The 14,443-nt window shown below is 38.1% G+C and overlaps 1 long non-coding RNA gene across 5 annotated transcripts in view; it reads left to right on the top strand.

The window, feature by feature from the left end:
* Window positions 1–14,443, top strand: part of LOC105493008 (uncharacterized) — an 89,798-nt gene that overhangs the window by 46,775 nt on the left and 28,580 nt on the right. The window contains exon 1 of one of the 5 annotated variants that reach the window (XR_003020748.2): window positions 1,436–12,724. The exons of the other annotated variants lie outside the window; for them this stretch is intronic. This is a non-coding gene — a long non-coding RNA (uncharacterized lncRNA). Of the gene's footprint in view, window positions 1–1,435; window positions 12,725–14,443 lie in introns of those variants that run through there. 5 annotated transcript variants of the gene reach the window in all.

Genomic DNA, 14,443 nt, shown 5'->3' on the forward strand with positions numbered 1-14,443 from the left:
AGTCTGTCATTTGTAGGCCTGGCCTCCCCGAAGCTTCCATGTAATCCTTCATACTGTCTTTCCTTGATGGTCCATTCCCTGGACGTATGCTCTTGGAGCAACCTTAGAAACCATATTTTGAAGATGGAAGAGGTTCCATCAACACCAGTTCCTGAGTGGATGTGTTGAGTAAGGCCACAATCCGTTCTCCTATTGATGATTGGACTTTGGTGCTTTAGAAATAAATTAATGTTGTGTCAAACCATGGGTAATTTGGAGTTTATCTATTATAAGCATTTGCCAACAATTTTCAATACCATGACTGCCAATTTATTCCCATTAGCATGAATGGTTAAGATGGCAGCAGAAAGGAGCTTGCAACCTTCCTCAAGTCATGATAGCTAGACTACCTGCTTAAGAATCCCTTGGGTTTTTGCAAATCCCTATATCTCATTCTAAATAGACGAAATTATGATTGTGGGAGGGCTGATTGTGTGAGTTTTGATGGTAGTAGTGATGGTGTAGGCTATATTCGCATTTTAAATCATCTTTCTAGGTAATTCTTAAGCATCCTAAATTTTGAGGAAACCAGTTTATAGTGCTACCCATCACACTGTAAAAGAGTCCACATTATGTCTCAGGAGCCAGCAATCCTGGAGCAGAGAGAAATGACAGGAGGTTATCTATATGCTTTGCTTCTTTTTAAGAATGGATCTTGTTTTGAGATTGCATGGGATAACTCATGAGTGGTTTACTAGGAATATAAATAGATAATCACTTTTCACATTAATATTGTCCTGCATGGTTCCAACCTTCATTGGATATTGGAGGTTTGGTTATATCAAAGTGAAAATATATGTAAATTGTAGCTATTCCAGGACTAGGGCTAGGGTGAGGTGAGTGAGACACTTGCCTTGGGTGCAAAAGTTAAGGGAACACCAAAAACCTCAGTAATTGAGATAAGTAAAATTGTAATGCTATATTTTTAAAAATTAAGATTAATGCAAAAATCTATAATGAAAAATGTCAAAATTTTAAATAAAGATAGACACAGTGATTATCAACTGAAGATGGAAAAACTCGAATTAGTGCTTGTATTTTTATAGAGTTGAATTTTGCACAGTTACTTCGATTCTCTGCCCCAAACTAAAAGGTTAGTCAAAAGGATGAATTTGATGAAGAACATGTCAGTAAAGGCCAATGACTTTATTGGCAATTAATGAATATTTACTAAACACACCTTTCATTACAGGTGCTGAGAATACAACAATGAAAAACACAGATTAAGCCTCTACTTTTGTGGAGTGCCCTACAGTTAAATGACAGATGTCACTTTTGCTCTCAACGCATTTGCTAGCACTATTTAAATGGCTCATTTCAACTATAAGGGAGAAAAGAAATGAAATCCTGCCATGTACCTGGAGATTGGAGCACAAGAAATACTTGGTAAACAGCACAAATGACCATCATTACAGTGCACCCTTCCCACCACCAAACATTTGACCCATTCTCTCTCTCACAGGCAAGGTACTTTCCCATGGGAGACACGGCAAATATTCTACTTAGACATGTCAGGAAGCTGAAATTCTAGAGGCTCTGAATGATGCCAGGCATCATTCAGGTAGGCTCTATATCAGATGGCGTTTATATCAAGTCTGGATGTGACTTATCTTCATGCAAAGCTCTATGAAATAAAAAAGTAACTTTTATGCCCTGTATGGATTTCCCAGGGCTGACATAACAAATAATCACAGATTTGGAGGGTTGAAACAACAGAAATTTATTTTCTCATGGTTCTGAAGATCGGATGTTTGATAATGAGGAATCATCAAGGATGCGCTTCCTCCAGAGGCTCTAGGGGAAAATCCTTTCTTGCCTTTTCCAGCCTAGGTACCTCCAAGTGTTCCTTGACTTGTGGCTGCATAACTTCAATACCTGCTTCCATATCCACATATCCTTCTCCCCTGTTGCCTGTGTCTGTATCCTTCTGCGTGTCTTTTTAAAGAATACTTGCCTTTGGATTAAGGAGCCACACAGATAATTCAGGATGATCTCATTTAAAGATACATAATTAATTTCATCTGCAAAGATGTTTTTTCCATAATAAGGTCGCAATCACAGGTTCAGGTCCAGGGATAAAGATGTGTGCTGACCCTGTGCTTAAATGGGGAGTGTGATGACCTAGTTCTATGGGGATTGAGATGACCCTGTGTGCTGATGTGGGGAGTGTGATGACCTAGGGTCTGTAACATTTTATGTCATAGCCAAGGAATAATTTTCCACTCTTCCTTCCAGGTTTATACAATATCACAGCAGTCAGTGACATTAATACTATTATTTAGAGATGAATTGAGTGACTCATAACTTATTATAGATTTCAAAAGCTTTAGCTGACTTCTCTCTTGAGAATTTGCATTTATCCAATCTCCGTTTCCAAACAGTGGATGCTAACATCATGAAAAACAATGGCCGTGCTTCATAAATGAAGTTAACCATGCTGGTTCACTATGCATGGCACATGCATCATGCGTCATGGGGAAAAACCATGCCCTGCATATTTATTTTCTTAAAACTAAGATGAAAATACTGGCCCAGTATCAAAAGAATATATTCCTTGAATATAGTTTTCTAGTTTGTGAATAACTTCCCTGAACTGAGCTATTTATTATTGCTTATTATCTTTTGATATATACATTTCAGAAAGAGTTGCCTCTGGTGAGGGATAACGAGTGTTCTAAAAGAACAGAGTAAAGTCCTCTGGCTCTTGGAGGGACCTCAGACTGTCACATGCTTGAACGGAGAAATTTCAGTGTCTTCTTATCTTTACCATATTTTATTGCCCTCCACAAAGAAGGGCCCAAATATGAATTTTTTAAAATACATATTTCATAAAAGCATTTTGGCAGTTATGAGATTAAAATATAATAAATATTCTTTAAAAATACAAGTGAAGGTGATATTTACTTACAGTAAGGGTTGGTCTCTTGAAGCAAATCACATGTCATGACTGTCAACAAAATGCAATTCAAACCACAGTGAGATACCACCTCACCCCAGTTGGAGTCCCTATTATCAAAATGACAAAAAATAACAAATTCTGGGGAAGATGTGGAGAAAGGGGAACCCTTAAACACTGGTGTTGGTCATGTAAATTAGTGCTGCCATTATGAAAAAAGTGTGAAGTTTCCTCAAAAAATTGAAAATAGAACTATCGTGTGGTCTAGCAATCCCACTGCAGAGTGTATATCCAAAGACAAAGAAGTTAGTACAGGCATACTTCATTTTATTGTGCTTCACTCTATTGTACTTCAAATATACTGTGTGTTTTTATTTTATTTATTTATTTAGTTTTAGTTTTGGTTTCATTTCTGTCACCCAGACTGGAGTGCAGTGGCGTGATATCGGCTCACTGCAACCTCCACCTCCCCAAGTGAGTCTCCTGCCTCACCCTCCTGAGTAGCTGGGATTACAGGCACCCACCACCATACCCTGCTAATTTTTGTATTTTTAGTAGAGATGGGATTTCACCATGTTGGCCAAGCTGGTCTTGACCTCAGGTGATCCACCTGCCTTGGCCTCCCAGAGTGCTGGGGTTACAGGCGTGAGCCACCGTACCTGGCCAGATACTGTGTTTTTTCCAATTTGAAGGTCCCTGGCAATCCTGTATCAAGCAAGTCTATCAGGGCCATTTTTACAACAGCATGTGCTCACTCTATGTCTCTGAGTCACATTTACATAATATTTCATAATATTTCTAACTTTTTCATTATTATTTTATCTGTTATGGAGATCTGTGATCAGTGATCTTTGATGTTACATGGCAATTGTTTTGGGGTGCCATGATCTACCTCCATAGAAGATGGTGAAATTAATCCTTAATTGTTGTGTGTATTATGACTGCTCCATTGACTAGTTCCTCCCCACCTGTCCAACACCCCTCAGGCCTCATCCCCTGAGACACAACAATATTAAAAGTAGGCCAATTATTAACCTTACAATGATCTCTAAGTGTTCAAATGAAAGGAAGAGTCTTGTGTCTTTCATTTTAAATTGACGGCTAGAAATGATTAAGCTTAGTGAAGAATGATTATCGAAAGCTGAGATAGGCCAGAAGCTACGCCTCTTGCTTCAAACAGTTAGCCAAGTTGTGAATAAACAGGTAAAGTTCTTGAAGAAAATTAACAGTGCTACTCCAGTGAACATATGAACAATAAAAAAGCAAAACAATCTTATTGCTAATGTGGAGAAAGTTTTAGAGGATAGAAGATTAGAAGGATAGAATATTAATCAGTTAACAACATTCCCTTCAGCCAAAGCCTAATCAAGAGCAAGGTCCTAACTTTCTTCAATTCTATGAAGCCAGAGAGAAGTGAGAAAGTTGCAGAAGAAAAGTCTGAACCTAGCAGAGATTGATTCATGAGGTTTAAGGAAAGCAGCCATCTCTATAGCATAAAAGCACAGAATGAAGGAGCAAGTACTGATGTAGAAGCTGCAGCAAGTTATCCAGAAGATCTAGCTAAGATCACTGATGTAGGTGGTTACACCAAACAGCACAATTTCAATGTAGATGAAATGCTGGATCCTTATTTTACAAGAAGATGCCATCTAAGACTTTCATAGCGAGAGAGACAAAGTCAATGCCTGGCTTGAAAGCATTGAAGGACAGAAGGGCACTCTTGTTAGGGGCTAATGCTCCTTGTGACTTTAAGTTGAAGTCAGTGCTCATTTATCATTCTGAAAATTCCAGGGTCCTTAAGAATTATGGTAAATGTGCTCTGTCTGTGCTCTATAACTGGAATATCAAAGCTTGGACGACAACATATTGTGTATTCAGCATGTTTTACTGAATATTCGAAGCCCACTGTTGAGACCTACTGCTCAGAAAAAAAGATTTTTTTCTATATACTATTGCTCATAGACAATGCAACTAGTCAAGAGCTCTGATGGAGATGTACAAAAATATTAATGTCATTTTTATGTTTGCTAATATAATACCCATTCTGCAGCTGATGGATGAAGGAGTAATTTCAACTCTCATGTCTTATTTTATTTAAGAAATACATTTTGTAAGGCTACAGCTGCCATCAATAGTGATTCCTCTGATGGAATTGGGCAAAGAAAATTGAAAACTTTCTGGAAAGCATTCACTGTTCTAGATGCCATTATGAGCATTCGTGATGAATGAGAGGAGGTCAAAAGATCAACTTTAACAGGAGTTTAGAAGAAGTTGATTCCCCCCCGGGATGACTTTGATGAGTTCAGGACCTCAGTGGAGGAAGTCACTGCAGATGTGGTGGAAATAGAGAATTAGAGCTAGAAGTGGAGCCTGAAGATGTGACTGAATTGCTGCAATGTCATTATAAGACTTGAACAGATTAGGAGTTTCTTCTTATGGAGGAGCAAATTAAGTAGTTTCTTGAGACGGAGGCTACTCCTGGTGAAGATGCTGTGTACATTGTTGAAATGACTACATAAAATTTAGAATAGTCCATAAACGTAGTTGATAAAACAGTGACAGAGTTTGAGAGGATTGCATCCAATTTTGAAAGAAGTTCTACTGGTGGGTAAAATGCTATCAAACAGCATCACATGTTATATAGAAATCTGTTTGAAAGGAAGAGTCAACTGATGAGGCAAAGTTAATTGTTTTATTTTAAGAAACTACCACAGTCATTTCAACCTTCAGCAATCACCACCCTGATCAGTCAGCAGCCATCAGCATCAAGGCAAGATGCTTCACCAGCAAAAAGATGACAACTTGCTGAAGGCTCAGATGACTGTTTGCATTTTTTAGTAATAAAGTATTTCTCAATTGGGTATATACATTTTTAAAAGACAATGCAATCGCACAATTAGACTACATTATAGTATAAACATAACTTTTATATGCACTGGGAATTTAAAAATCCATGTGACTCAATTTATTGTGACATTTGTTTTATTGTAGCAGTTGGGAACTGAATTCATACTCTCTCTGAGGTATGCCTATATGTCAAAGAGACACCTGAACTTCCATGTTAATTGCAGCACTATTTGCAACAGCCAACACATGAAATTGAGCTAAGTGTTCATCAGTGTATAAGTGGAAAAAGAAAATGGGGTATATTTACACAGTTGAATGATATTTAGCCATTAAAACAAATGAAATCCTATCATTTGCAGCAATATGGATTAGCCTGGAGAACATTGTGTTAAGTGAAATAAGCCAGGTGCAAAAAGACAAATAACTGCATAATCTCACCTGCATGTGAAATCTTAAAATGTTGATCTCATAAAACTAAAGAGTGGAATAGTGGTTACCAGAGGTTGGGGAGGAAGAGGGAGTGGGGAGGATGAAGAGAGGTTGTTCAACAGGTACAAAGTACAGTTAGGTAAGAGGAATTAGTTCTGGCATTCTGTTGCACAGTAGAGTGGCAATCGTTAATAAGAGTACGTTGTATATTCCAAAGTAGCTACAAGAGGATTTTGAATGTTTCCACCATAAAGAAATAGAAATATCTAAGGTGATAGATATGCTAGTTACTCTAATTTGATCATTACCCATGGTATACATGTATGGAAACATCACTTTTTGCACGATAAATATGTACAATAATTATGTGTCAATTAAGTTTTTAAAAAATAAGACAACTGAAGATCAATAGAGAACTAAATGGCCACTCTTTGAATCATTTGTCAACTAACTATATTTTAGTGTCTATCTCACTTAGGTATATGCCAGATTGACTTCACAATGATGAGCAAGAATGATAAGATACAGTTTTTACCCTAAGAAACACAGAATCTTCTTTACAGAGAAATATATCAGGTATTTCTATTTACATCAGGTAGGGGAATGAGTTTAAAGGGAAATAAGGCATAAGAATTATCAAAATAAATTATTTATGTTTCAGTTATAGTTCCCTTTAGGTATTGTTAAACTTCAATCTTAAGATTTTTATGAAAATCTCCTTTACTTTTTCTTTCTTTTTTTCTTTTTTAGAGACAGGGTCTCCCTATCTTGCCCAGACTGGTCTTGAACTCCTGGGCTCAAGCAATCCACCTGTCTCGGCCTCCCAGGGGCTGAGATTACAGGCATGAGCCACCACAGTGCTCAGATTACAGGCGTAAGCCACCACGCCTGGCCTCCGAAAATCTTCTTTTCCATTTCATTTCTCATCTAGACTTTGATATAACGCTTTAGTTCTGTTTCTTCTCCCTTTTTGACATTAGGACTTTCTCTAACTTTCTATAAACTCTCTTATTTCTGTACTATTAAAGCCATCTTCTTAAAAGGCTCATTATGTCACTTCCTGCTTCATAATCTTTAATGGTTACCTGTTAGAAGCAATGTAAATTAGAGATCATGAAATTTGGAAAATGCCAGAGTTAGTTTCAAGTATTCTGAAATATTTAGTAAGTTACTTAGTGCTTCTAATCCTCAAGGCCCTTATTTGTAAAACAGAGACCCTAAACTTACTTCTCTCATAGGATTTTGGCGAGGACACATTTCCTGATTTATAATAAGTACTCAATAAATTATAGCCATCGCGGTGATTAAATATTGTGTATAAGACCCCATTCCTTTAACATATTTCTTGCCAGGGATACCATGGAACAGATTTCTCTTTGGCTAAGAGACTAGTCCAGATAATTGTAAAATTGCCTTGTAAGATTTTCTGGATCCTTGGCCCATTCATGACTATATTTGTATTATAGTCATGAAACAACAGTGTTCAGTATATAAATCCCTTGTAAAGGTTTAAATAACTCTCAACACATCTCTTAAAGACCATAAGAAGGTAATAGGACAAAGGAGGGGATGTGCCTCTTGCATGCTGCCGATATTGGCTAGATGCTAACTAGAGACACTGAGGGGAAGGACTTGGTAACGTGATGACAACATTCTCAATGCCTTAAGCTGAGTAGTCCTCTCTTCTGCAGTGACTGATTGCTATTTATAGCCTTAATTTTTGGAGCTTCTAAGTAAGTGTCCTTAAAGGAACTTATCAAAGAAAAGCAGGAAGCTAGAAGAAGCAGCCAGTTTCCTTTACATAATTGTGATTTTGAATACAATCACATTGAAAATTATGTATTGAAGATAATGTATATCTTGATTATATTTATGACTTATGAATTTCCAGTCCCTAAAAATGAGATATAACGTGTCTATGGTACCTACAGGTCTCAAGTACTTTTTCCAAAATGTCTGCATATCCTCCATTTGTATGTTCTTGAAAGTGATTCAATCCCAGCAAGTTAGAGTCTTTGACATGGGACGTTCCCTTCAAAGTGTCTTCACCATTCTCTTTTCTCCCACAAAAAGAGACAGAAGAGAACAAGATGGTATTGCTGAACTTACAGCAGAGGAAGAGGAAGGGAAAAAGAGATTCAAGTTATCTTTCTTATCTCCACACACATAGAGTTTTCCTTCATCGGAAGGTGAATCTTGATATGGATCAGATGTGGGATACCTTCTATAATGTTAGAGGGCCTGGATTGATGGTCAAGCCTGAGGGCTAAAGGGGAAGGAGAACTATGTCATGTACAAAATAGGAGGAACTAATGTAAACACTTTATAGAGTCCTCTAACGACAACAACAACAACAACAACAACAAGACAAACAAAATACTTATTGGGTACAATACCAGTCCTTCCTTAGTTCTTTGATAGAAGAATATGATAAACAAAGCTCTGCCTGAAATTTTCAAATTATTTAGCAATAATTATTAGATGGAAGTGTTTGAAGTAATGGCAGCTTTTTTTGTGTGTGGCAGTTCAGGGTATATATACACAGCTAGGGTTAACTGGGTAAGTATCTTTTAGCTTAATAAACTTGAAGCTTCATTCTACATATATAGAATTTATTTATTTATGACTTCACAGATCATTGTTTTTGGAGACAAGCAACAGTAAAGTGTTTGCCAAAAACTTAGAAAAATTAAATAAAATTGCTGTGAGACATACCTAAATATCACAAGTAAAATATGCAATGCCATTTTACTAGTTAGGATGGGCAAAGTTTCATTATCGTGAAAATCACCTACAAAATCTCCATGGATTACTCATCATGGTTTGTTTCTTGTTTATGTAGTATGTGTCCTTCACGTACTATAGTAAATATCTTATCTAGAGCCCTGTGTTCCATATTTTCCTTCCTTTGGGACCCAGAGCAGGCCTCAAGTAACCTCTTAAAAGTTTGGTTTCCTTGAGGCTCTTCTACAAAAAAAGAGAAGAATGGTCAGGAGGATGCCAGCATCTATTTTCACTTAGTGTAGTTCTATTTTAAATTAACGCATCAATATCCTGGTTTTATAAGTTGATATTTTGTAAGCTTACTTGGCTTGAATTGGCTTCCTCATTCAAAGAGGTTTACTACATACTTTTTGTTTTTTTGTTTTGTTTTGTTTTGTTTTTGAGACAGAGTCTCGCTCTGTCACCCAGGCTGGAGTGCAGTGGCGCCATCTCGGCTCACTGCAACCTCCGCCTCCCGGGTTCATGCCATTTGCCTGTCTCAGCCTCCAGAGTAGCTGGGACTACAGGCGCCTGCCACCACGCCTGGCTAATTTTTTATATTTTTAGTAGAGATTGGGTTTCACCATGTTAGCCAGGATGGTTTCGATCTCCTGACCTCGTGATCCGCCCGCCTCGGCCTCCCAAAGTGCTGGGATTACAGGCGTGAGCCACTGCACCTGGTCTACTACATACTTTTATAAACAAAATCATAAATTGTGCACTTAATTCATGATTCAATGTAAGTATTTTTTTCTATTAGATATGACAGTCAAAGAAATAAATTTTGTGAGCCAGTGTCTTTATGTTGTCATATAGACGACTGTACAAGATGTTGCAGAAGAGATTAGTACTTGAATCAGTAGACTAAGTGAAGAAGATTGCTTTCACCAATATGGGTGAACATCATCCTCTTTTTTGAGGACCTGAATAGAACAAAAAGGTGAAAGAAGAGTAAATTTTCTCTCTCTGCTTGAGCTGCAATATCCATTTTCACCTGCCCTTGGACATTGGCACACCTAGTTCTTGGGCTTTTGGACTTAGACTAGGGCTTACACATCATCCCCCTGCCAATTCTCAGGCTTTCAGACTTGGGCTGAATGACACCACTGACTTTCCTAGTTCTCCATCTTGTAGACAGCAGATTATGGAACGTCTCAGTCTCTATAACTGCATAAGCAAATCCCTGTAATAAATATTCTCTTATATATCTTTATATATCCTATTAGTTTGGTTTCTTTGGAGAACACTGATACATAATGGTACCAAGTTATTTAGCTAAATACGTAATGGTACCAAGTTATTTAGTTAATATTAATATAACTGTTTTTTATGAAGGCATTTTGAGGATGTGGTTAATATCTACAATCAGTTGTCTTTAGGTAAAGATAGCCCTTGGCCAGGGATGGTGGCTCACATCTATTATCCCAGCACTTTGGGAGGCCGAGGAAGGTGGAACACTTGAGACCAGGAGTTTGAGACCAGCCTGGTCAACATGGCAAAACCCAGTTTCTATCAAAAATACAAAAATTAGCTGGGCATGGTGGCGCATGCCTGTAATCCCAGCTATTCGAGATGCTGAGGCACGAGAATTGCTTGAGCTCGGGAGGTGGAGATTGCATTGAGCTGAAATCATGCCATTCCACTCCAGCGTGGGTGACAGAGGGAAACTCTGTTTCAAAAAAATTAAAGATTGTCCTTGGTAATCCAGGTGGGTCTCATTCAATTAAGTTAAAGGCCTTTAAAAGAAAAACTAAGATTTCCCTGAAGTAGAGTAAACTCTTCCTGTGGATTTCCTACCTGCTGGGCTGCCCTACAGATTTTGAACCAGCCAGTCTCTATGACTACATAAGCCAATTTCTTGTATAAATCTCTCTCTCTGTCTCTCCAATATATCCAGTATAATATCTGCATTTTTTTTTTTTTTTTGGTAGATCCCTGATTGGGTTCTGCAAAGAAAAGCAAGCAGCACCTCACTTTGCAGTACAAAAATAAATCTGTACCCATCACGCACTGGGAAGTGAGGTGCTGCTGTAACAAATGTGTACACACAAGAAAGTGGCTTTGGAACTGGGTAATGGGTAAAGGCTGACTTTTGAGAAGCATGAAAGAAAAAGCCTAGATTGCTTTGAAGAGACTATTGGTAGAAATATAAAGGCATTTCTAAGGAGGCGTCAGAAAAAAAACAGAAATATTATTTGGAACTAAAGAATTTTTTTTTTTTACAAACTGGCAGAAAACTTGCCTGAATTGTGTTCTATTATAGATTGGAAAGCAGAACTTGTAAACAATGAAGTTGGATGTTTAGCTTGTTTTTCTTTACTGTTTATAGTAAGATGAAACAGAAAAGATATAAACTGAGGGAGAAATTGTTAAGCAATTGAAAAACTTATTGGAAAATGAGAAAAAAAGAAAATGTTAAGCAAAAATAATAAGCATTTGATGGTTTGGGAAGTTCTCAATCTATCCAGATTACAAAGGATGCTAAAATTAGAGAATTCACTGTTGAGAAAATGTGCTCTGGAGAGAAGGCCAAGGGTATAGCTGGACAACGTTTTATTGAAGAGATTAGCCATGTCACTCATGGATCCAATCAACCATCTCAGAAGAAGCCAGGCATAAAGATGAACTTATCCAAGAAGAATCAGTGGAGAACTCTATTGTCTAATGCAGTGAATACTCTTGACATACATGGGAGACCCATGATGTTTTTGGAAATGTTGCATCAGTAGAAACACTGCCAGCTTGGACCGAAAGGGACAAAGACTAGACTAAATAAAAAACATTGATTAGATTCCCAAAATTCTATAGGCAAGAAATGAACTGATATAGCTACTCAACTTCAAATATGTACTACCATTCAAGGAAAAGAAAGAATGATGCAGAGGGTGAACTGTGGACCCAGAAGCTGATGATGGTGGAGCAGCTGCTAAGGAAATAGGAAAAGGGGCTGTTCCTAAAAGCACAGGCTCAGGGGTGATGGAGCTGTGGGCCCAGAGGGTACAACTGTGAGCCACAAAGGACTATTCTTAGGCCTTAAAGCCATAAGCCAAGGAGTGCCAAGAGCCACTAGACGCTGGAAAAATCAATGAAGGATGCTCGCTTAGGGTCTTTGGAGTAAACATGGCCCTGTTGACACGTTGATTTCAGACCTACAGAACTGTGAAAAATGAATTTCTATGGTTTTAAGTCACTAAGTTTGTGGTAATTTGTTAGGGCAGCCCTAAGAAGCCAAAGCATAACCTTATATTGCTTATTTATACACATTTGTATTTAATTTTGTATTCATAAATAAAATAATAAACACTTATTATGTGCCTGCTCTTTGTGAAAGGCACTGGTCCTAGATGCTGAGAAAATAGCAATGAATAAAATACATTCTCAAAATATACCAGGCAAGCAAAACAAAATACTTGCCACACCGTGGCATAAGTTCTATGATAAGAATAACCCAAGAAGCTATGGGAATGCAGAGCAGCGCACCCAACCCAGTCTAGGTTGCTTAGGGAAGGCCTCTTTGAATGTTAGGAGTTAGCTGGGGAAGGGGATAGAGTGAAGAGAAGTGCAGGTACAAAACCCCAGATCCAAGAAAAGATGGAGAATTCATTCAAGGGACTGTAAATAGTTCTATATGGCTAGAGTCTTGGACATGATGGAGGTATCAGATAGTAAGGAAGTGGAAGGGGCTTAGCTTGGTGATTGTTTGTGCACAGGATGGCAGAAAGAGAGAATGACAACAAGACTTCAGACACGGTAAGTGATGGGGCCATTCCTGAGATAGAAACAAGAGAAATACCAGATTTGTGAAGGAGAATGATTTCAGTTTTTAATATTTCGAGTGTGAGGTAGATGCAGGGCATCCAATAGAGGATGGACAATAGGCCATTGGAGTTAAGTTTATCGAGTTCGGGCAAGACTAAACTGATTTCTCTCAAATAAAGGTGGTATGGATTTTGTAATTGGAAGTTGAGGAAATGGAGATAATTATTTTTAAAAGTTCAACTTTGAAGAGGAAGAGATACAGTAGAGAAGTCACTAGAGGGAAATATCAGTTGGGAATCGGTTTATCATGGGAAAGTTTTGAATAACCGTTCAAAGTTGTGACAATAGAAATGAGAGAAAGACACTAATTCAAGACAGAAGGAATAACTAATCGGTAGGGTGAGGTCCTGGAAAAGACAGAAGGAGATGGTTCGGAGCACTGGTGGGGTGATTAGTCTCAGACAAGTGGCACATATGTTATGTGTGGCAAGAGGGAAGAGGGAAAGGATGGGCTACAAGTGCCAGCAAGTGTGTGGGTTGTGGCAGGAAGACTTAGAGAAAGGCATCCATTGTATTGGTTGTTTACTGCAATGTAACCAATTACCCCACACTTAGTGGCTTAAAACAATGAACATGTACTATCACATAGTTTCTGTGGGTGCGGATTCTGGCACAACTTTAGCTGGGTGCCTCTCATTCAGAGTCTCTTACAATATAGCAGCCAAGTTGTCAGTCAAGGCTGCAGTCATTTCAGAGCTCAACTGAGGGAGGATCCACTTTCAAGCTCACTCACATGGTTGCCGGCAGTTTCTGGTCATGTGCACCTCTTTACAGTCATCTTGAGAAAGAGAGTCCTCACAACATAGCAGCTGGCTTCCTCAGAGATGGTGATTCAAGAAGGAGAAAGTCAGACAGAGCACCCAAGATGAGAGCCACACAGCCTTCTTACGACCTGATACTTCCCTGGTTCATCCTGGACTTGTGAGATTCAATCTCCAAGTCGGTACTTTCATCATAATTGCCTCTTCATCATGAGTTCTTTTCTCCAGATTGTACAGTAGCTCTGTTTTGGTTATTTACCTCTCTAGTCCAGTTGTATGTGTCCTTCCTCCTATTATTAAAATAGCACAGCCATCTAACCTCCTTTTTTGGAGATGTCCAAGTCATGCTGCTGTAGCTATTGTAATTACTTTTATTTTCCTTATGTGAACTCTTAGAAAACATGGTCACAATAGACACAATATTTAAAAAACAAAACTAGCAATATCTCAGTACAAAGCACTGTGGTTAATCCACAAGAGTAAAAAAAATGGACTGCTCACATTTCTAATTGCATTGTACTTAAATTGTACATTTAAGTCTTATCACTTGAAGCAATACAACACTGGATAATTCATTATGCATCGTGAGCTGCAAATAATGGTTGCCAACATCAGTGGTCATGGAAAAAAAAATTAACAGCAATAGCTACTAAAGAGGGTGGATAATCTGTGTCACATTCATTTGAAATAAAAAGTAGTGTTACTTGCAGCCCTATTTATTTTTGGAGGCACAGTATGGGTTTTGCACTTTTACCCTAATCTCTCATACCCATTGCCATTGGGACTTTCTGAATCCCAGGGAAAGGTTCTAGAGAAATAAAACTTTCATTGCTAACACTGGGATAATCCCTGGCATACTGGGGTGGTTGATCTTCTTATGTTATAAAGA

This window comes from Macaca nemestrina, chromosome 1, assembly GCF_043159975.1.
Source record: "Macaca nemestrina isolate mMacNem1 chromosome 1, mMacNem.hap1, whole genome shotgun sequence".
Classification (NCBI taxonomy): domain Eukaryota; kingdom Metazoa; phylum Chordata; class Mammalia; order Primates; family Cercopithecidae; genus Macaca; species Macaca nemestrina.